This window comes from Tenrec ecaudatus, chromosome 1 (assembly GCF_050624435.1).
Source record: "Tenrec ecaudatus isolate mTenEca1 chromosome 1, mTenEca1.hap1, whole genome shotgun sequence".
NCBI lineage: Eukaryota > Metazoa > Chordata > Mammalia > Afrosoricida > Tenrecidae > Tenrec > Tenrec ecaudatus.
Genome location: NC_134530.1, coordinates 111,775,322 through 111,797,614, shown reverse-complemented (window position 1 = coordinate 111,797,614; position 22,293 = coordinate 111,775,322). Strand labels below are relative to the sequence as shown.

Genomic DNA, 22,293 nt, shown 5'->3' with positions numbered 1-22,293 from the left:
TCCCTCCCTTCGTGGCACCCAATCTTTCTAATGAGTTCAGTAGCTCATTGCCATAGCCCCAAAGAACTTGCAAACCATACTAATGACAATGGGTCTTAGGGAAATTCCACAGGTTTCCAATTGAGGATCAGAAATGTTCAGGACACAGTTCTTTGATCAGGGCAGCTCTTCTCAGCCATACCTACAGACAAGTCCCTCTCTGGTCCTCAGCCTCTCAGCCATGCAGATCCTTGTCTTCTGTCCTGCAATATTACAAGTTCCTTTTAGCATTGCTGATGAATGCCCAACGGGCATATGGTTCTCATAAACCTCCGTCTGAAGGTGCCTAGCTCTGTGGGTCTGTAAACCTAGCTCCACCATTTAAGAGCTTGTAGGCTCTATGCTTTGTAAATGAGACCCCTGCTTGAAGGCATTTAACTATTGCTCTGTGCACTAAATGCCAACCACACTGCTTCATGCATTGGCTCTTGCTTCTGCTGCCCTCACTCCTCTGGTATCTTTGCTTTCTGTATCCCAGATCTTGGACAATGTTTCCTCAAGTGTGTATTTTGACCCCTTGGGGTGGGGTAAGGGGTAGACCGCTGGAACAAGCCAGGAAGACTACAGATCAGTTGGAATTGACTCAGTGGCAGTTTTTTAATGGCAAGGCTTGCACTGAGCCCCTCCCCGCCCCTCCCCCGTCCCTGCCCTTTGAACAGTGGCAATAGGTCAAATTCGTTTGGGAACTTATGCCATCGGAGGCTTTAATGCACAGGTATCCCAGGGCCCAAAGGATGCACCACGCCTGGTTCTGCATTCTTGATAGTAGTGAGATCCACTGCTTCTGCTCTTGAGATGGTTGACTCTCTACCCAGCAGGATAGCACAATTGGCCAATCCCTACTTTAGAGTTTTAAAAATAACAATTAACCCTGTTAACAATCACACCTGAATCGTAAAATTCCATCAGTATCTTCCATCACCTTCTTGTGGCCAGACTCATCAAGGAAAGAGAAAATTCACCAGTCTGTATGGTCCCACCCATTTGTTTGAAGTTACATAAATCACTGCAGCCCAGTGTGCGGCTGGCCTGCGAGAGGTATCTCTGGAAGGTGCAAACAGTTAATTCACTGATCTGCTAATGGAAATGTTGGAGGTTTGAGTTGATCCAGAGGAGCCTCAGAAGAAGGTCTGAGGATCTTCTTCCCCAAACCAGTCAATAAATCCCTAGTTTAATAATAAACAATGCCTGCCTTGAACATTGGTCTCTTTCAAGAGCTGCCTACATCAGATCACATTGACAAAAGCAATTCAAAAAATGAGCTTGGAAACTTAGGTGCTAGTGAGTTTATTATGTTAACGATAGAGTATGAAACTCAGAAAAGGTGAGGACGGTACATATACAACTCAAAGACTAATCAATGCTACTGAATTGAACCTGTAGAAAATGCCAAATTGGCATGCCTTCCTGTGCATAGTCTCAATAATGACAAAATACAACAGAAAAACAAAAAATACAGACAACCGTCTGATCTACAGCCAAGAAGACAGGCAGCCATTGTTTTACTGTGCATGGAGTCACTGTGTCAGAGTCTACCTTGACGGCTAACAACAAGAACAAGACCAATGAGCTGGAGTATGGGTCTCTATTTCCGAGACATGGGTTGACTCAGATCAGGATGTGGGTGGTAAAGCCTGGTTCAGCTGTAGTCACTATAGCTTTCCCTGAGGAAAAAATATTCTATCTTTCTTGGAATTTTCATTGTCAAGAGTCTGAAAAGAAACCTCAAAACTCCAGCTCAACTGGAGATTGTAAGGGGATGCCTACCCGTCTTTTTCCCGGCGTGCAAGATGACAGACTTGCTTGCTAGCATTTACCTAACTTCATGATGAATTACCCAGCCTCACCAATTAGTCCTTTGTGTTGTTACTCCTAGGCATCAAATAATAGTTCATTAAACAGGCTGTAAAGAAGAAAGAACAGGATTTGAACTCCCATAAAGACTCTTGGAAACCAGAGGGGCGGTTCTACCTTGTCCTTTAGGATCACGGAGTCAGCGTCGACTTGATGGCACTGAGTGATAGCCTATAATCCATAGCGCCCCAGGTTATACAACCCAGAGAAGTATTACATAACACTTTAAATGCCCATCGTTAGGCTCACATCTTTCATCAGCACTTCTAAAGTCGGCATCTGCTAATACTAACTAGAGCATACACATATACATGTATGTATCTTATCACTAATATTAATTTTTGTATTAAAATCCTTCCTGTATAAATAAATTGCAGAGGGGGAGAGGCCACACTCTACAAACGTTTTATATGTCTGTGTGTGAAATTGTCTTGGACCCGTTATGTAATCCCAAATGAAACTCATTGTCATGGAGTGACGTCAAAGCTTTTCATAGGCTTAATTAAATGTCTTTATTTTAATTTCTTAAAAAACAACCATTTGGAGAATAAGAATAACAAGTAATTTAGCTAACATTTTCTAGTGATATAAACCAAATTCAATGCATGCAATGGGAATTCATTTTAAAATACTTCTTCCATTCCTGAAATGATAGGATCAAGGGGTAACAGAGGTAAGAGGATAGGCCTAAGGATGGATTTGGTGTGTGTCACCATCTGTGAAATGCTTTTGTTGCTGGTGTGTGCTTTTTGTTATTGTTTACTAACCTTTATTTTTGAGGCTCCTTTATCTACTTCTATGAATTGCTATGTCAAATTCCTCAAATTTTAATATATCAAAAACTTTAGTAAGTAATAATTTCTCCACTCAGCAAGTTTAGAGGCAGATTTGGGACAGAACTCAGAACTGTGATTCCAGCTGTGTATTTTTAACCATGACGCTTTCCTGAAATTCTGGTTACAGGGAATAGGTATTATCCATTCATATTTCTTACATTACCATAGCAATCAAGGTTTAAATATAGCACAAAGACCCCAGAACAATTATGCTGGAATATTTTAACATAAAACAATTTTAAATTTATGAAGTATTATATTAAAGCATTGTTTTAATATCTACCATTATCCCTTCCACGTTGGCAATCCCTTCCACGTTGGTATTACATTAAAGCATTGTTTTAATATCTACCGTTACCCCTTCCACGTTGGCAATTACTTGCTTTGCCTTGAAAATGCTATAGCTTTAAGTACCCCATGCTGGCTGGTTCTGTTTGGAAAACAGATTTGTAAAAGGAATATCCACACCAAAATTTGAGTAAAAAAACCATGATGGAAAAGGCAACTATTCATTGTTATAAAAAAAGTCCTCTCTTATAACAGTCTATTATTAATGCTTACTCTATCTTCAGAAGATATTACCCTTATTTCTGTTTTGCTACAATGTAGCCTTTTCAATGATTCCAACACTGTTGGGTAAATACCGTAATATTCAAAGTCCCTGTCATCAAGTTGATTCTGACGCCTAGAGACCTTGTGGAACTCAAACCAGTTCACTGCAATCACATCAAATCTGACTCCTGGCGATACCATAGGGCAGAGTAGAACCGCCCCTGTGGGTTTCCAAGACTGCACATCTTTCCAGGAGTAGAAAGCCTCATCTGTCTCCTACAGAGTGGTTGGTGGGGTAGACCTGCTGACCTTGTACTTTGCAAAGTGTCCCCAAGGATCCTTAAATATTTTAACAGTAGAGTTAATTTTAAAGGCTTATAACTTTTGTTTAGTTCTGGCATGGATTGAATTGTGTACTTTAAAAATAAGTGTCAATTTTGGGGGACTGTAATTCTTAGTGGTTTGGTAGTTATGGAATCATGCTCCAGGATGTGATCGTTATGATCTAATGTGATCAGTCAGTTCGTTGTTAGGGTGTTTACCTGAGTAAAGGGCCACTTCCAAAGGGTGAGGCTTGTACTGCCTTTTAGCTTTTAAGAGATAAAAGAGAGAGAAACAAACAGAGAGAAGGGGCCTGATTACCAAAGGCAGAAGGCAGGATTGACTTGTCTCTGGAGAACCTAGTTGCCCTGGGAGAAGATTGAGTTCAAGATATATGTAGATCTGTTAGGAACGCTGGTCCCACATGGTGAAAGGGGTAAGGATCTTCCTCCAGAACCGAAAGCGAAAGCGAGAGCACGAGCGAGCGCGAGAGCGAGCTTTACCCAGGAGCCAGCATTGTGAATCAGACTTTTAAACCTCCTAAAATATGGGACATTAGATTTCTGTTTTTATTTAACCTAGAAGATAACTTATTTACATCTTATAAATACTACTTTCTGCACTTGGGTTATTGAAATAAAAATAGTCATAAGAAATTACTAGCATTTGTATTGAAGTCTAAAGGTAAAATATATGGTATCACTATGTAAGTTAGGAACAATTTCACGTCTCTATCTTTAAAATTATGTTTTGGAAGAGAGTCATATCACCGGAATCTGTTGTTATTTTTTGTTTCTTAAATCTGCTATCATCAGTCTTCAAAACCAAACCAAAACCAAAAAAAACAAAAAAAAAAAACATAAAAGAAACTCAGGGAGATGGTGGAATTGAGTAATATGCTTTTGCTGCTGGAGGAGAGGGAAATTCAATGACTTGCTCTCTTCTGACCAATTAGCATCATGGCTGTGCTCCTTAGCAGAGAAGGATGGATGCCAGTAGAAACATGGGCTATTGGCAAATCTACTGGAGAGATGAAGTCATTAGCCATATAGAGGCTCATTAAGCTCTAATGCTGATCATAATCATCCGCTTGTGATTTGGAGAGCGGTGACTCTAGCCCCATGAAAGGCTTTTTGTTTTGTAGGTTTCTTTTTATTCTGCTTCCTGAAATTCCATGCCAATTGATGTTTGCGTATTTCTGTAATGGCGTGGCGCCTTCTCATTGAATCTCCCCCCAGCTACCCTCTATGCTGAGCCAGCAGGCACCCCACTCTCAGGTCACTTCACAGGTCACACCACCTGAGGCTTGCAAGAACCCATTCAAAGGGCAATGGGATGCCAATTATTATCCTTCTTGGCATTTACATGAAAGGTATACTACATCTCTCTTAGGGGAATTAGGAATATTATTCTCTTAATAATTCCCACGATCACAAAGTTTGCGGAGTCAAAGAGAATTGAGAAAGTCAAAGAAGGTAAGAAGGTAGAATAATAACCATTTAGTTAATCAGCAACTGCAGTGTTTATTAGCTACTGGGCAATATTTTAATTTCTTCTCACCTTGTAATTTGTATATGCTATCTAGCTATGAGAAGCGGTATGATTAGGTGGCTAGAGGCAGGGACCGGAGTCCCTCTCCATGCCTGACGACCCCTTACAGGATGTTGCTGCATAGTCAGCTCCCCTTCCCCCACCAACCCAGCCGACCATAAAGACTAACTGGGCATGGTCCAAATTCAAGCCCCAGCCAGGTAGGCGGTACACTAGGTGGGCCCAAACTAGGCAGGTGGGCTTAATTCAGACAATGGGATCAACCAGTACCGTCCACTGAGCCTCCCAGCGGAAGGTCCTAAAGGCCCAAACCTCGAGACCACTGCCTTTGGCTGCTTCTGCTTCTTTACCTTTGTGAGACCTTCTCCACCTTTGCTGTGCTGCGCTGTGGTCTCCTTCTCTGGCCTCAGGCCACCACGTGGGGGTGTGCAGTCCCGTGACTGTAAAACCAGAAACTTCTCCCGCCCTTTATAAAACCCACTTGGATCACAAACCAGGCTTCGGAGTGAATTCTTTCTCAAAGCCAAGAACCTGAGGTATTTCCCAGCTGAGAAACCTACCAGTACCATTATTTCTCCCACTTTGCATGTGAAAATATGAAACCCATCATCTCTTAAAAGGCAGACCCACAAAGTGACTTCAAAACCTGGGTTTTGGGTCCTTTCACAATAAGTGGATCGAAGATCCTCTGTAACAACGAATCCATAGCTCTGGGAAAACACAACGACTCGATCACAAACAGAAAAGCAAAGACTGGCCATGGTCTGGAAAAGTAGAACTCTCGTTACATCATCCTCCGTCATCCAAACCACTTATGGTGGCAGTGCCTCCAAGGGCCAGTTTGTAACTTATCCTAATTCTAAAAGGAAACACAGCCTAACAATTAGGGTCTTCACTGGTGAAACATCAGGGCTAACTGATCACCTCTTGAATAGGACATCTGCGATGTCCAGGCCCCCTCTAGGCAAGACCTGCCTAAGGGCACAAATACACTTAGTATTTTAAGAAAGCTGACCAGTAACTGCTTTAAGAACTTGGCCGCACATCATCCAGTTCACTAGGTGCAGGAACTCCCCATCTGCTCCAGCCCTAAGCAGCATCCGTATTCCAGCTTCCACATCAAGAGACGCTGACGGTGTAACTTAGAAAACGACCATGAAATCAAACACGAACTTTATATAGAATTCTTGATGGCATATAGTTTACCGTGTTTGGAAATGAATTTTTTTTTTTACCTTATGAAGCTATGTAGGCTCCATGCTCTTCAGAACAAATCGTGGGGTTCAGTGTAACTGCTCTGTGACCTAGAAAGAAGACAAAAAAACCCATAATTTTCAAATTCTGTGCCAAAATAATACCAAGAGAGTTGAAGACACATTAGTAAATGCATGACATATTATGTTGTAGCAGGTCGAAGTAGGAAGACCTTTATCACGCTGGAGATGAGAGGAGGCTGGAAGTTAAGGTGCAGGGACATCAGTGCCTGCGCCCTGTGCTTTAAGCCTCAGCTCAGACACAAAAGCGGAAGGGTCTGATATGGCTCCTGGAACTGAGCAGTGCAGCTGAACCCAGGAGGGAGGAGCAGCCTGCCACCCACCTGGGGAACGAGGTTAATAAAACGATCAATTGCACTCTTATCTTGTTAGTCATTAGACAGCCCATTGATGCCACCTGCTTCCTTTAAATGTAAAAGTACAGGTCAGCCATTGGAAAGCTGCCACCAAGGCTTCAGAACCCCATTTCTTTCTGCTCCAGTGATAGGAGGGAAAGGGCCAAACCCTGACCCTGAGAAGCCGAGCATCTGTTCCTCCAGGAATCGCAGATGTGAAGGCAAATCCGAAGGCAAGACTTTACTGGGGGAAGGGACGTGGGGTGGGTTCCTCTACGTCTAGTACACCCCAATAAGAGGAGCTTATAAAAGCTGATATTGATATGAACTAAAAAGCAAACAAACAAAGACACATTTGAAAAGAAATGCTCAGTAAATAAAACAGCGCAGGGGTTTTTCGTTCTCCTTAAATAATTATATCCCACAGGGTGATAAATGAAAAGTAACCGGATTGTACAATGCTTTCCTTTGCTCTGATTGCCACTGCCCCTTTTCCAAGTTTCATGTGTCTTGCCCCCCAAAACTCATTGTCGCTGTTGTTAGGCACGATTGAGTCAGGTCTGACCCATCCCCACCCTAAGGACAACACAGAGAGCAGCTCTGCGTCAGAAGTGACTCGGTGGCAGTGGATTCCAGTGGAGGGTTCCTGGTTGGTGCATACGTTGGCATAATGTTTATTTTGATTGGGTTTCCTGGTAGGCAGATAGGCGTTATCCTATCCCAGATGACACTGTACTTCAAGATGGACCTGGAAATGATCTTTTGGCTGACTCGGGCAATGCCATTTCTTTGGATGGTTTTATCCGAGAGGCAGAGTAAACCATATGCTTTTCTGATTTCAAATATTAGTCTATTTCAGCTCACAAACACCTAGAATATATACCTTTGTACATTCCATTTTATTTTCAACATCTTCTAATTGTCACTGATTCATACTTCTGGCATTGCAAGTGCCGATGTTAATTGATGTTTGCAGCTGTCTCTTCATGTTTTGGGTCTGGCCACCTCAACCAGTGACGGTCCCCCAGGCCTTACTCGCACACACTTAGTCCAGCTGAGTGACTTTGGTCCACTCTACTCTGTTTCTAAGGCAGCTCTTCCTCAGTTGTGGTGTGAGTGCCTTCTGTCCTGACAGGCTCATCTCCTGGCTCTCTCTGACAACAGGACATCATTCACGAGGTGTTACAGTGACTGACCATGCTTTGATGCTCTCCGTTGAGTTTTCAGTGGCGAATTCTTCTGACGTGCATAACCTATTCCTTCTTCGTAGTCTGTTCTGAGTCTAGAGGCTCTGCGGAAGCATGATCATATTGGGTGACTCTACTGATGTTGAAATGCTTATTTGAAATACCAGTGACATCGATTTCAGCATTATAGCAACACACAACAAACCGACAAAGGGCGACCCGAAAGCTTAAGGAACAATTTACCTATTTTATAATTGTCAGTGATAAAAAGGATTCAGATAAAGGCTGTATATTTCAAAAGCAATTCTAGTGCCTGGTTACCAATGGCGATGAAGGAGGAAACTTTAAAAAAAAAAATACAATGCTGGTAGGCTTCCCCACCCAAGAACGACTGTGTGTTTCCCTCAGCGCCTGCAACGGCTCCTTGTCTCCGGGCTTCTTGACTTTATCTGACCCTCCAATCCTGCAGCCACAGTAGGAGACGGTGCTTGAAGGGAAGAATCCTGATTATCTCCCTTTGTGGCAGACATATATTAATTTCTCTTTTCATAGCATGGGTACATTTAATTTACATCATTTATGTTTGGTTAACCATATTATTTGTTATTACTACTCAAGTAGTTCGTATTTGTTTGGCTTCTGAGGAATATCTCTTTCTCCTTGTGTTTAGGTTCATATTCAAATTAAAAATATTTTCCAAGCAGTATAAAGCTGATCTCAAAGGAAGGGTTTGCAGTAGGATGGCACAGAAGCAGTTATAATTTCTTCAAGTCATGAGACGGTGAAACCACGCTGACACCCTTACCTAATTACTACTGTCTAGTTCACTTTGGCCTCTAAATGAGTAAACTTTTGGAAAACATTTCTTTTCAATTTTCAATGTACTATAAATGTCACATGAAATGAAGTAGGGTAATGAAGTATTTTATGAATGTTTAAGCTCTGATGAAATTGCTGAGCAAGGTTGCATCAATTTGGCCTTAAGATGTTAGATGAGGGCTGGCTGAGCTTTCCTCTACAAGAGCTGTACATGTAAGCCTATGAGTAGGACACAGTTCTTGGTAAAACAGTATCAAAATGGCAGTCCTTGGGGTGATCCTAAGTCTTGTGTTCCCTGGTGCCAAATTATATGGTGAAGGTTCAGCATAGCCACCAAGGTTCTGTGAACCGCGAAAAGTTCGTAGCCAGACTCATCTAGCTTCACGCTGCCGTTGGTGGAATAAAATCACCCGTGTTGGTACTATACTTTTAGGCGATAGCTGAAAATGCTAGTGGAAAAACGCATACAAGGCTTTTGTTCTTTGGCCAATTTCTCCATTCAGAGGATAACTAATAGACAAAAGATTAACATTTACAACAACTGATGGACCTTTGTGTAATTTTGTGGGAGTGGCATATTTTCATTTGTAATAAAAAAGCTCATCTTTGTTAGAGTGAATTAACATTGAGGAGCACTTCCACCTTCAAATGGGCAAAAGTAATTCATAGTAATTATTAATATTTGCAGTAATCAGTATAGCTTTTAACTTGGTAGCCAGGCTTTTAAATCATTCTTTGTATTTAAAATTACAGGCTTTAAGAAAATTTCAATATTTTGGGGAGAGTTTTGTAACATAGGAAAAGGTTCAATGAGCAGTCTGTCAAAGGGTAATTTAAGTGTTACAGAAATAGAATTAATATATGTGTGTCTTTTAGATACAGAACTTTATTATTGATAAGTCTAATGAGGGCAGCCTAAACTCGAGTGTAAATCAAATTTACAAAACAAGCTATTTTACCAAAGTATGAGAATGCCTGGTTTATCAAATGAGACTTGCTAGTACCCTCTGAACACCGTCTACCCTTAGTACAGGTGTTGAGTCAAAACTCTTGCGAATATGTTTGTTCTTTATAGTTTCCTCACATTTTGAAATGACTCCAGCCGGCCGCCGCACCCCCCTCCCCGCCCAGAAAAATCTGTAGGTTCAAATAATAGCATTTAACTAAACTAGTCAGATACTAGGACAACTCTTCTTTCTCATCTCTTAATGGAATCAGGGTTAAAAATATGACGGCGGCTTCCAAACGTTCATCTGACATTGAATTACAGACACTGTAAGTTTCCTATGAACTTTAAGAAGCTCCTTCATACCAAGTCAGGACCTTACACACTACGAGGAGAGAGGCTTCATAAACTATAATTTAAGTGGGAAATCTACAAATTTCCAGGGAAAAAAGGAATCTCAGTAATATAAAAGCAGTGGTTTAGGGGATACCAGGAGGGCGGAGGGTGGAGGGTGGGTGGGGTGGAAAGGATTACAAGGATCTACTTATAACCTCCTCCCAGGGGGACGGACAACAGAAAAGTGGGTGAAGGGAGATGTCGGACAGAGTAAGATATGACAAAATAGTAATAATACTTTATAAATTATCGAGGGTTCATGAGGGAGAGGGGCACGGGGAGGGAGGGAAAAATGAGGAAGTGATATCAAGGGCTCAAGTAGAAAGCAAATGTTTGGGGAATGATGAGGGAAACAAATGTACAACTATGCTTGCCACAATGGATGTGTGGATTGTGGTAAGTGTTGTATGAGCCCCCAATAAAAGGATTTTTTAAAAAGCAGTGGCTTAGTCATCAAACTGCAATGAAGACCATATATATTTGTGTTTATATGCAGAAAAGAAACCACCCTAGAAGTGCAGAACTGAAAGAAGCAAGCACTGAGAAACAGTGCCCGAATCTTAGGATGTCTCCTGTGAGAAGAAGGGACAAAAATAGGTTTAAATAAAATAGAATAAAGTTCCAGTATGGCTTTATTTTGGCTTTCAGATCTAAAAGAAGAAGAAGAAAAAAAACCTTATTTTTAAAAATGTGAAAAATCCACATCCCTTAAAAATAGTGTGAATACACATATATAATAAACATGTATATGTCTTTATTTAACATGTGGGTTTATTTTTCCTTAACTAGCATCCTCATAAGGAGAACTGGTGGATCAGTGGTTAGGCATCTTGCAGCCAACCTCCCAGGCACGCACTGCGCTGGGAGAGACAAGCAGCGGCTTGCTTCCCTAGGATTCCCTCCTTGGGGGGAGGGGGTAAGGGCTCTCCGCTGTGCTGGAGTCAGGCAGAGCTTGGTGAAGGCTGCCAGTGTCCTGTGTGGAGTTCCTGCGCCTCTCTATTTTAAGATTCCGTCTAACTGATAGCGACAGATTAGCTATTCTGCTTTCTCTATTGTTCTTCCTCTTAGCTGAAGTAAGCTTTTGAAATCACAGCTAACATAATTTCCCTAATTAAAACAACAACTGCAAAAGGCCTGATCCCGGCATTTCCCTAGACTATCCTGAGTGGAAAGGGACTTTCAGACAAATACGTCTGGGCCCTCAGACCGTCCTATTCCAGGAAAGAGACATTAATTAGACAGAAAGCAATCAATAGGCACTGATGGTGCTTGAGTAGGTGAGTGAATTCACCGGGAATCCAATTTAGGTAGATGAACTGTATGTACTGTAGAGCAGAACAAGGAGAGACACCTGATTCATTCGATAATTAATCCAACAAATATTTTTAGCATAAAATACTGTTAGGTGTGAAGGATAAAGAGATAAACTATTTGGACAAGGTCCCGGTCAGGGCAGAAGACAAGCACAAGACATCACACAATTAATAAAGAGAAAGACAGCGAGCGAGCGACAGAAAGAACAAACATGTGGTGTAAGAGTGTCTAACTCTACAGCATGCTTCTTCTTAGGTATAAGCTGCTGCTCAAGCTGCGAGGGTCAGATAGCCGGCTCCTGATACAGCCCAGACAAGAAAGAGATTAATGAGGACTGAGACGAGGTAGCAGCAGTGGGAATTAAAACGAAGAAAAAGATGCAAGAGGTATTTCAGAGGCAATCAATAGGAATTGGCAACCGCTGAGAGGAGCAGCGAACGAGAGGGAAGAGACGGATAAACTAGAAATCTGGAGCTTCACTGGGAAATCGGGCTGCTATTCACAGAAATCTAGTGTCAAAAGAAAGAATGAGTTTGATGGGATCATGATGAATTCAGGGGTGGTACATTGTGTGTGAAGTGTCAAAAAAATCTCAAGGAAATGCTAAGAAATAACTGGAATTATAAAATTATAAATTAGGGGAGAAACTAAAACCAGAGAATGGAGTGTCCTTTTAATATGTGAGGGGATTTCAAAATGCTCATGGGAAATTTCCATGATATCTTGAACTCGATTTTCCGTGGCCTTTTTGGAACCCCTTCAAATGAAGCAGTTGAAATGTGAAGTTACCTACAATCCTCAAAGCCAAGAGTGGCCACTCTTAGAAATGATACAATTAAAGGGCAGCCCAGAGAGGGTTAATAACAGCAACTAGGAATACCAATTCCAAATAGTTAAGTTCTGATTCCTGTGTGGCTGCTACTGCTCTAAGCACACCACAGACGTTAATTTGCTTAATTTTCACAATAATCGTAGGAAGTAGGGTGGACTATTAACCACTTTTTAAACCAGAAAATGGAGGCACAGAGGTGTGACTACAGGCATACAACTCATAAGTTGCAGAAAAAAGATTTAAACCTAGATGAATTAGCCCCAGAGAGCTTGTCCTTAATCGCTATGTTCTTTTTTTCCCCTATGAATATTTTATTTTTGTTTGATTGATTGATTGATTTCTTTAAAAAAAAAGGATCATTTGATTGGGCGCTCTATTATAACAACCCATACATCAATTGTATCAAGCATATTTGTACATCTGATGCCATCATCATTTTCTAAACATTTACTTTCTATTTGAGCCCTTGTCATCCTCTTTTTCTCCCTCCTTCCCCCACCCTCATGAGCCCTTGATAAATTATCATTATTTTCTGTCCTGAGTTCTGTGTGTCCACAGTTCTTTTCTGTATGGTGTACATGCTCTGGTCTAGCTGTATTTGTAAGATTGAACTGGGGGTCATGATACTGGGGTGGGGAGTATTAAAGGAATTAGAGGAATGTTATATGTTTCATTGGTGCTATACTGCACTCTGGCTGGCTCATCCTTTCCCTGTGACGCTCTGTGGGGGGTTGTCCAATTGTCTACAGATGGGCTTTGGGTCTCCACTCTGGTTCCCCTTATTCGAATGGGTCTGATTGTTTGTTTGGGGTCTTTTGATGCCTAATACCTGATCCTATCGACACACTGTGACCACATAAGCTGGTGTGCTTCTTCCATATGAGTTTTGTTGCTTCCTGGCTAGATGGCCGCTTGCTTATCTTCGATAATCACTATGTTCTAATGCTTCCTAGGTGGTATGCATGCGCTCCTCATAAAACAGGAACCCGGCAGATGAAAGTTAAGTGACCAGGAGGAGGGGCCGTCCAGTAGAGCAAAGTGAAAGTCTAAGGAGATAGGGAAGGGATGGCTTTCGTTGTGATAGCAACATACAAGAAAAAGCCAGAAAAAGAAGGGTTAATGAGTCCATATACAAATGCCTCTTCTTTTTTGGATGAAGGAAAAGTGTGGGATTTGTGAGACGGGTGCTGACATGCGCGGTCTGGTGGTTGCCAGCCGTGAAACTCTACCTTAAAAAGCTGACATTTGAGGCGAGAACCAGATACCGGGTAAGGTTCGGAAGGGCAAAGCGGGACAAGAAGAGATTTAAGGGTCCTCAGCCCAAATGACAATAGTAGGTTTTTATTTTTCACTTTTTGGTGTCCCATTCACGGTTGTCTGGCTCCCTTGGTGCAGCTGCTTCGGAGGCCCCTGCATAATGAGCGTCCGTAGTTGCCAGACCCCGGCAGCCTCGTTTTAAGACAGGCGATGAGATGAGTCCTGTCCTGTGGGACAGAGAAAGGCAGGATCTACTCTACATTTACCTGGAGTTCCCGGGTGACAGAATACATTAAGCTCTTGGCCACGAACTAAAAGATTGATGGCGGGAACCTACCGAGAGGAACCTCACAAGGAGCCGCATCTAAAATGCCAGTCTTGAAATTCAGTCAAGTGCATTTCTCCAAGAACGGAGGTCCCGAGAGTGGAACTCACTTGAGGGCAAAGGGTTGATCTGTTCGTTTGTTATTTAGGCAGAAGCCACGTGAGGGGATCAAGGAGATTGAAAAACGTGGGCAGAGAGAAACAAGGGAAAACATGACTCAAACATTGACGTCCAAGCTCACACAGCCACCAAGTGACTGAGCCAAGAGGAGGCCCAGTCATCACAGCTCCAAAGTTTTTTTCTTTCACCAAGTAATCTTACTGCCCGGAGGTGCAATGCAAACTGACAGCCAATTCTGAGCACAAAGCGCGGCTTTGTAGCATTACTGATTTCCCTGGTGTCCATCTCGCCGCCCACGTCAAGTGACCAAGGTGAAGCACTTGAACGCAGTCTGGCGGGCAAGCTCCGCAGCCCATCCTCATGCTGTTCAACATGCCCGCCAAGTCGGTGACCATGCCCTTGAACCTGGAGAGAAATGCAACGTGCTAAGAGAATTAGGAAGGGACGTGTTTTTGTGCTGCTTTCTGTGGTTTTAAGATATTTCATTTTTAATTTGAATGCATTCATTTGTAATAGTGGCTTATGGGGGGAAAAACAGCTTGCCAAATTCCTGAAACAATAGATTCCAGCCTACCTCTCTGAAGAACAGTTTGGAAGGACTTTTTTTTGCTTCTGTTTTCTTTCTCACTGGTATTAGAAGATGGTTCCCAGAATCCTAAGTAAAAGCACACTAATTCTTTTCATAGCTATTGTGCTGACCACAGGTATACTCCGTGAGAAGCCCAGAGTCCCCCGTGGATCCAGCAGAGAGAGCAGGAGCTGTCCGCAGGCAATGTCCTCCCCAGGGGAACTGTTGGCTCACAGCCCACTCCGGGCCGACCCCTCACCTGTATGCAGAGTCAGAGAGCGCGTCTCTGGTTGCAGCACACGTTTGGAATGATTGGATCAAAGCTGAAGTTACATTCGTGGTACATGCTATTTTTCACTTCTATCACTTTGGTGCGCCTCCTCTTTAGGAAAACCATCTGCCTAAAATGAAGTGTTCAGGAACATGCAAAGGAACCTAGCTTAAGTGCGCAGACGTTGGCAGTGTTGCTGGCGTTTGCTGTGGCCTCAGAGGGGACAATCATAATATTTTCCTGGCTGTCTTGTCTTGATTTATCATTTGCATCTCCATCAGTGATAATAGAGGGCAATTATCATTAAATTGAAAACACATCAGCCATCCAGCAGGATGAATGACTGAGCTGAAAACAGATTTTGTGGATCTTGCACAGGTTCCAAAAGAAGTCAATGGAAGCCCCTTCATCTCTGCCCCCCCCCGCCCCGCCCCCCCCACCCCCCACCCCCTGCCTCCAGCTAACCACGTGACTTTGGGGATATTTCCTCCCCTGCCCCCTTGGATGATAACGCAATGCCTCTTCATCTAATCTGCCTCAATACCGATACTATTTAGGATATGTAAATTCATGAGACCAAACCAGTTGCTGTTTGTCTTGTGAGTTGGCGGGGTTGGGGGAGGGGGATAAAAAGCTTTCTTTCTTTTTGTGAAAACAGTGGAGAAAATTAGCTCTCTAGTTTATACATTTGTGATTCCAAGGGAGAGGAGGCCCCATCTTATCTGTCTTTAACCCTTGCTATGAATCTTGCAAAGCAAGCCTACAGTGGTATTTTTGTTCATGAGGTTAGATAATAGACTGGTCAATGAAATTCCTCTAAAGGATTTTGTTTTGCAGGAGAATTGAACAAATTCTAATTCAAATTTTAGGCATTAGTTATTTACAAACCGCCCCCCACTCAATAACAAAAACAAAAACCAGTGACCAAAACAGGAGAATGCTTATGAGCACCTTTAATTGTGAATTCTTGGCATCAAGACTTTAAAGGATTGGGATTCTCGATATTTACTGGATGAGGTAAGGTGTAGAAAGAATTAATAAAATAAAAACAAAGAAAACACAAGCTGATTACCCTTGTAGGCACTTCTTTATAGCAAAAGAGCTATGACATGAATGCCAATAGACATGCATCTGCCTAAGGAGGCTTGCAGGGAACCCTGGTGGCGCAGCAGGCTAGGCCCTGGGCTGTTCACTGCAGGGCCTGCAGTTCGAGTCCATCGGTTCTCCATGGGAAAAAGGTGGCTGTTTGCTCTCATAGAGGTTTTCTGTTTCAGGAGCCTTACGAAACAGCTCTGCTTGGTCCTCCAGGCTCACTGTGAGCCAGAATGAACTTGAAAGCAGTGCGCTTGGCTTTGGTTTTTAGAAGGTTGAGGGAGCAGTGGTGGGTGAAAGGGACATCTTTTGCCTTCCATCACAAGACTTCGATTTGCTTCTCACCGCCTCTAACACGTCAGTGGAGGCATGGTGCTTTCATGGTGAGCAGGTATCAGAGGGCCTGACTATGATTAGGAAGAACGGCTTGGCTATTAACTTCTGAAAATCAGTCCCTGAAACATGGAGGCATCTCAATGGTCCAATCCTGTCGTCAGCAGGGATTGCCAGGAGTCGGTCAGCTGAAGGCAGCTCACACCCACCGCCACCCTAAGGGAGCTGACACAGCAAACAATCGGATTCCATCAGAGTCTGATCAAGGAGCAAAAAGCCTTCCTGCCTTTCACGGGAGGTGGGCTTCGTGCTCTGGCATCCTTATCGGTATGAGATATGGATCATGAGGAGACTAATTATAGAAGTATGGGCATGCTTAGCTGGTTTTATCTTATCTGGCTGTGCTTTCCCCATGCGAATCCATGATCAATGTATGCCTTATCAGTCTTGTTTACAAACAAAGGGTCAGAAGAAGGCAGGCCATCTCAGCACATGCGGCTTTAACTTCTAGTTAAAGAATTCTGGCATTATGATAATGGACCCCAAAAGGAGCAAAGCACAGTATAAAAGAAAAAAAAACCAATAGTTACTAAGCATCTATTATTTGTTTTCTGATGGGAAAACAGAATCCCTGTTGTACTGTCTCCCTGCCAAGGAATATTTACAGGAGCGTCCTCTCTTTCTTCCCTTTAGCAGGTCGGGGGTTTGAACCACCAACTTTACAGCCTGACACTTCATCCATCCTGCCACCAGGGCTCCTCGGTGGTTTTTCTACAAGAGAATGGACAAAATTCCTGAGCAACTTACCCCCCAAAGTATTCATCAATATACACTCGCGTGCCTGTAACTTGCCAGTCTTTAATTGTATAGCTGTCCTCTACTCACTCCTACTGCCACGGAGTCCGTGCCCACCCATAGCAACCCCACAGTGTGGGGAAGAACTGCTCCTGTGAGTTTCTGGAACTGGCACTTTTTCCAGGGGTAGAAACTCCATCTTTCTTGCTCTCAGCTCCTGGTGCTTTTAAACTGCTGACCTTGAGGATAGCAGCTCCAAGAGTAGCTATTATGCCCCCAGGGTGCTCTATCTATCATCTATCTATCTATCTATCTATCTATCTACACACACGCACATAAAATATCATATATAGATGTGAGGAAAAATTGGTTGTATTTGCCAGATCATCTTGGTCAAGACATTTCTCTGGAAGCACTGAGGGCCCTCCAAAAACAATAAGAAAATGGGGTTTCCTTTAAGAAAGTCCCAGCGTTTTGAGTGCTTTCCATTCGGTCACCTCTCAATAACAAGCACAAACAATTACGTGATTAAGTCATTTATATTTGAGCATCCTTTATGTGTGGGCAGGGCCTGGGGGAAATTCCCCATGAATTCTAGGAAGTTGTTCCTTTGGACATGAGGTTCGCTTCCCTTAATTTCCGTCATAATTTCTCTTGATAAATTTAAATATTTATTTTTAACATGGCTCTGGAGAGACGTATTTCATATTCGTTTTTAAATTCTTGAGTCAAATGCAGGTGGTAGAAAAGTCAGCTTATTGATCAACGTGCTCAAAAAGTGTGTGGAGGTATTTAAAAATTAAACTTAATATTATTTTTAATATAACTGAAAACCAAGATGAGTTTTGGAAAAGCAAAAATGAAAAACCATCCCATTTAATATAAAGCATAAGTCTAATAAATTGTCACTTCATATCAATTGCACCTAGTTTTTCTACCCTTTGCTGTCTCCAATCACAGAAATGCCTTCTTATCTGACTTTACTGTTTTTGTGATTAGAGAAGTTAAAAATGATTTTCATGTCACAAAGAAAGCCAAGGGTACCCCCGGACCTGTCACATTTGAAGGCTGTGGGTGTCAACATGAAGTTTCCTAATTGGGTTGATGGCGCCTTACTCTTCTGGAGGCAGAGGAAGCCGTTCATGGGAAAATTCCATTATTTTGTAATTATATTTTTCATGAACTTTTTGAAGCCCCCTTATATGTTGCACTTCCTCAGATAGATTTTTTAGATAGTTTTAATGAAAAATTGCTGCAGATAAGAAATGACTTTGATCCCAATTTTAAATACATTTAAAAAGTCAGAATGGCTACCTCTCTGTTCACAATCCTCCCTTAACCCTAACCTTACTCCTGTCTTTCACGACCAAATATCCAAAATGTTTATATCCTTCAGCTTCTATACTTAGTAGAAATGCATCCATTTATTTATGTATTCAGTCACTCAATCAGCAAATTTTATGGTGCATGCATTATGTACCAGACACTGTTTTAGGTCCTGGGCAAAATAAAAATGAATTTCCTATGGTTGTTAAGTTTGTACGTGGTAAAGAGGTAGGCAATACATGTATGTATAGATCCATAAGATTGGATCTTAACAAATGCCATGCAAAAAATAAATAAATAAATTAGGATAAACTCTCAATAAATCACTGCTATCAAGTCAATTCTGCCTCATAGTAACCCTGTAAGACAAGGTAGAACTGCCCCTAAGTGTTTCCGAGACTAATTCTTTATGGGAGTAGAAAACCCTGTCTTTCTACTTCAGAGCCGGCAGGCGGTTTCCAATTGGTGCCCTTGTGGCTAGCAGCCGAATGCGTAACCATTGGGGAAAGGCCTAGAAAATACTAGCTTCCCTTAGAAATGTGTTACATGCATCACATGCTGGTCTAAGTACATTACACAAATTAATTGATGTACTTTGCATAAAACTCGACATGTGGCCTGTGCACAGGGAGCCCGGTGCCTGACAAGAACCTGCAGCCTGAACCCCTGGTAGCTGGCGCTGCAAGCAGTGTCTTCTGCCCGAGACTCCTTGCACCTCTTCAGCTCAAAGGCCAACCTGATTTAAGCTCTCCCAGGATGACCAAGCAGCTGGACTATGACCTGGAGGCCATTCAGAACAAAGCAGAATCCAGCCTCGTCAACTTTACCAAGCACCTCTCCGCCCCGCGAGGTTCCCGGAAGGCCCTGCGCCAGGCTAGCAGACAAATCAGCGAGAAAAAGCCCCAGTGATGACTGCAAATACTTTGTAAAATTCTGGAAGTTTCCCACAAACTTTTTGAAGCCCCCTTGTATATCTATCAAAAACGTTTGCCTGTTCAATGATTTACAGGTTTAAGCCGCATTGACAGCAGTTACAGGAATCTGCTTGCAAGCGTGCTTCTCCATGATCCATGTCGTTTTTCCATCACCCCACCCTCCACCCCCCACTTTCTCCATACTGACCCTAGTGACCACGAATAAGCTTTGATATCTATAAAAACAAACAAAACAAACCTCGATGCATTTGTGATAGGTTGAAGATGGCAGCAAATTATCTACTGTCCCTCTAATTTCGTGATGGAGTCTACTTCCTCCCCCTTGAATCTAGGCTCGCCTCGGGGCCTGCTCAATGAAGCATAGCACGAGTGACAACATGGCTAAAGTGACTGGCACCTTCCACCTGGCTCTATTGGAGCACTGACTTCCCCTGTAAAAAGTGAGATTCCTCTGAGGATTCTGTGCTCTGAGAAAGTGCAAGCCTCACAGAGGGGTCAGTTGTCAGTGGACCTACTGAGCTCCTGCCCAACCCTCTAGAGGTGAAAGTGCCATGCTGGAGGGCCAGCCAGCGGAGCCTTCAAACATCGCCGGTGCCCGCTGCTCTCTCTTGACAGTAGAATGCTAAGTCCTACTGAGGACCTCCCAATGGAGCCAAGTCAACAGGCAGAGGGAAAATTGATCCATCATTGTTTAAAGCCATTACATTTTACGGTGCTTTGTTATGCAGCAATGAAGAATTGGATCAACTAAAATCTGCCTTTGACAAATTTGAAAACGAAGACAAGAAAGGCTACATGCCAATTGCTAGAACCTGGACTAAACCTACTTTTTAAAAAGGTCTGGTGTCATAGTGGTTACACTGTGGGCTGCTAACCCCAAGGTCAGCAGTTTGAAAGCACCCGCCTATCCGTAGGAGAAAGAGGAGGCTTTCTACTTCCGCAAAGAGGTCGAGTCTCTCAGAAAGCCATGGGCCAACTCTGCCTCCTCTACAGGGTCACAGGGAGTCAGAATCGACTCATTGACTCTGTGGCAATGCGAGTGAGGATTCAAATCCAGCCAGGCAGAGCCCTTAAATCCCACCCCAGACAGACTGATCCCCAGAAACCAGTATTCCCAGGGTGCCCAAACTCAACTTGGCACGTGTGAACTAGTTTATATTACATTTTTTCAATTGGCTAAAACTCAGGGCAAATTTCCAGTGGAATACAATGGCCCATCCGGCAAAGTGACCTTGTGGTGTCCTTGGCCCGTAAGTATTATGTTGTCCCTGACCTTTTGTGGATCGCTATCTTAAGAAAAATAAGGAGACTATAGAGGAGCTTGACCTGTGCTAAGCTATAATCCTTTCATTGTGTTGTAAAATTATGAAAATTATTCAAGTGAAATGGAAAATTGCGAGGCATTTTGATGAAATAAAAGAAAGGAGCATGAAGTACTTTTGTTAAATTAAAGGGCAAGCAATTGTCACGAAATCAAATTTCTTGGCATGCAAATATGTTACATCACTCGTCTAACACACAGAGCTGATATCGGATGGGAATGGCGTGACCGGACGTCTGTACACGATAGCATTCACGAGCATATCGCTATCCCAGATGGTCCTTCCTCCACAAGCACACATCGGTAAAGTCAAAAATAGCCAGCAAGCCCGGGCGACATCTTTCTGAAGGAGGTTTTCCTCCGGGTATTTACAGTTTAGTTAGACTGTTTCCATTCTGAAAAAATTGTATATACAGCAATGGAAAGCTCGGGATAGCTCAAAGGAATGAAGTTTGTAGACGCTGCACATCCTCCACCACCCCCACCCCCCGCACCCCCACCCCGCCCAAGTCTTCCCAGGGAAACTCCTGATACTCTTGAAACTTTCCTGTCAGGCGATGATGCACTCAGTGCCTTTTCCAAGCAGGAAACATGATGTTCCAAAGACAATTCTACCTCCTGTTTGAAAACGAGGGGACAGTGGAGTCGGGCCTCAACAGGCAAAGCCTAAGTGCACTGAATTCTTAGACCCAATCACAAATACAAACAAGTTAATTGTATTAACAATGCAAGATAACATTTCACTGAAGTCAAAGATCCCAATCATTTCTTCTCCTCTGGAGTACTTCTTATGCCTCCTTGAGTTTTTAAAAGTTCAAGTGTTGCATAAAAAAATCAACATAATTACAGAAAGCAGCCCTTCAGCAAGAATATCCTGTTTGGTTTCCTGCGTACTCACTGGGGTGGCTCATCGGAATCCCTGACAACATCCAGCTCTAAGAAGAAAACATCCCCATTGCAGGCCAACCAGGGGTTTTGCATACAGCTCCCCAGCAGTAGGGCTCCTAGGCCCCACGGGTAAGCCGACAACCGCCCGATTGTTTACTTTCCAGTCAGAAAGCGGCCCTGCTTTTCTTCACTTCGCATGGGCTCCATAATCCTAACAGTCGTGTCCACTCAGCAGGAAGCCCAAATAGATGTTTCCCAGAGGAGTTTCCAATACACGAGCTAGATTAGCATCTCTCTGTGACGGATTCAACAGCAGTACACATTTTAAAGTGTGGTCAGTACTAAATCATTTGCCGAAGAACCGCGTTTGTTCCTGAGGTAGGAAAGAAGGTAGCAATAACTTTGGGGGCAGTAAATCCACCGGCTGCAGAATAGTCCACCACCCCAGACCCCGAGTATCACCTCCTGCCCTCTCGGCCGTTCACTCCGTTTAAAGGGAGGAAGAAAGCCCAATTGTGTGCTGATGAATTAGGAAACTTCATGGACATTCAACGAATACACATGCCACTACACATTAACCCTTAGCAGGGCAAGGTATTCATCCTTCCTGTCACATTCTGTGGGAAGTCTGCCTTATTCGCAGCGAAGCCCAAAGAAGCAGTACATCAGTGCACGTTCCCTATCCTGCAAAGAGGAAGAACAGGCAATTGCGGTTCTGGGAAATAAATAGTGCCAGCTGTTCTTCCCGTGCCCATTTTAATCTCAAAATTGAAAATCACCGAATGAAATCCTATTTCCTTTCTGCT

At 42.9% G+C, this 22,293-nt stretch overlaps 1 pseudogene; it reads left to right on the top strand.

The window, feature by feature from the left end:
• LOC142433488 (large ribosomal subunit protein uL15-like) overlaps positions 1–19,252 on the top strand; it is a 116,510-nt pseudogene extending 97,258 nt beyond the window's left edge.
• The last annotated feature ends 3,041 nt before the right edge of the window (positions 19,253–22,293 follow it).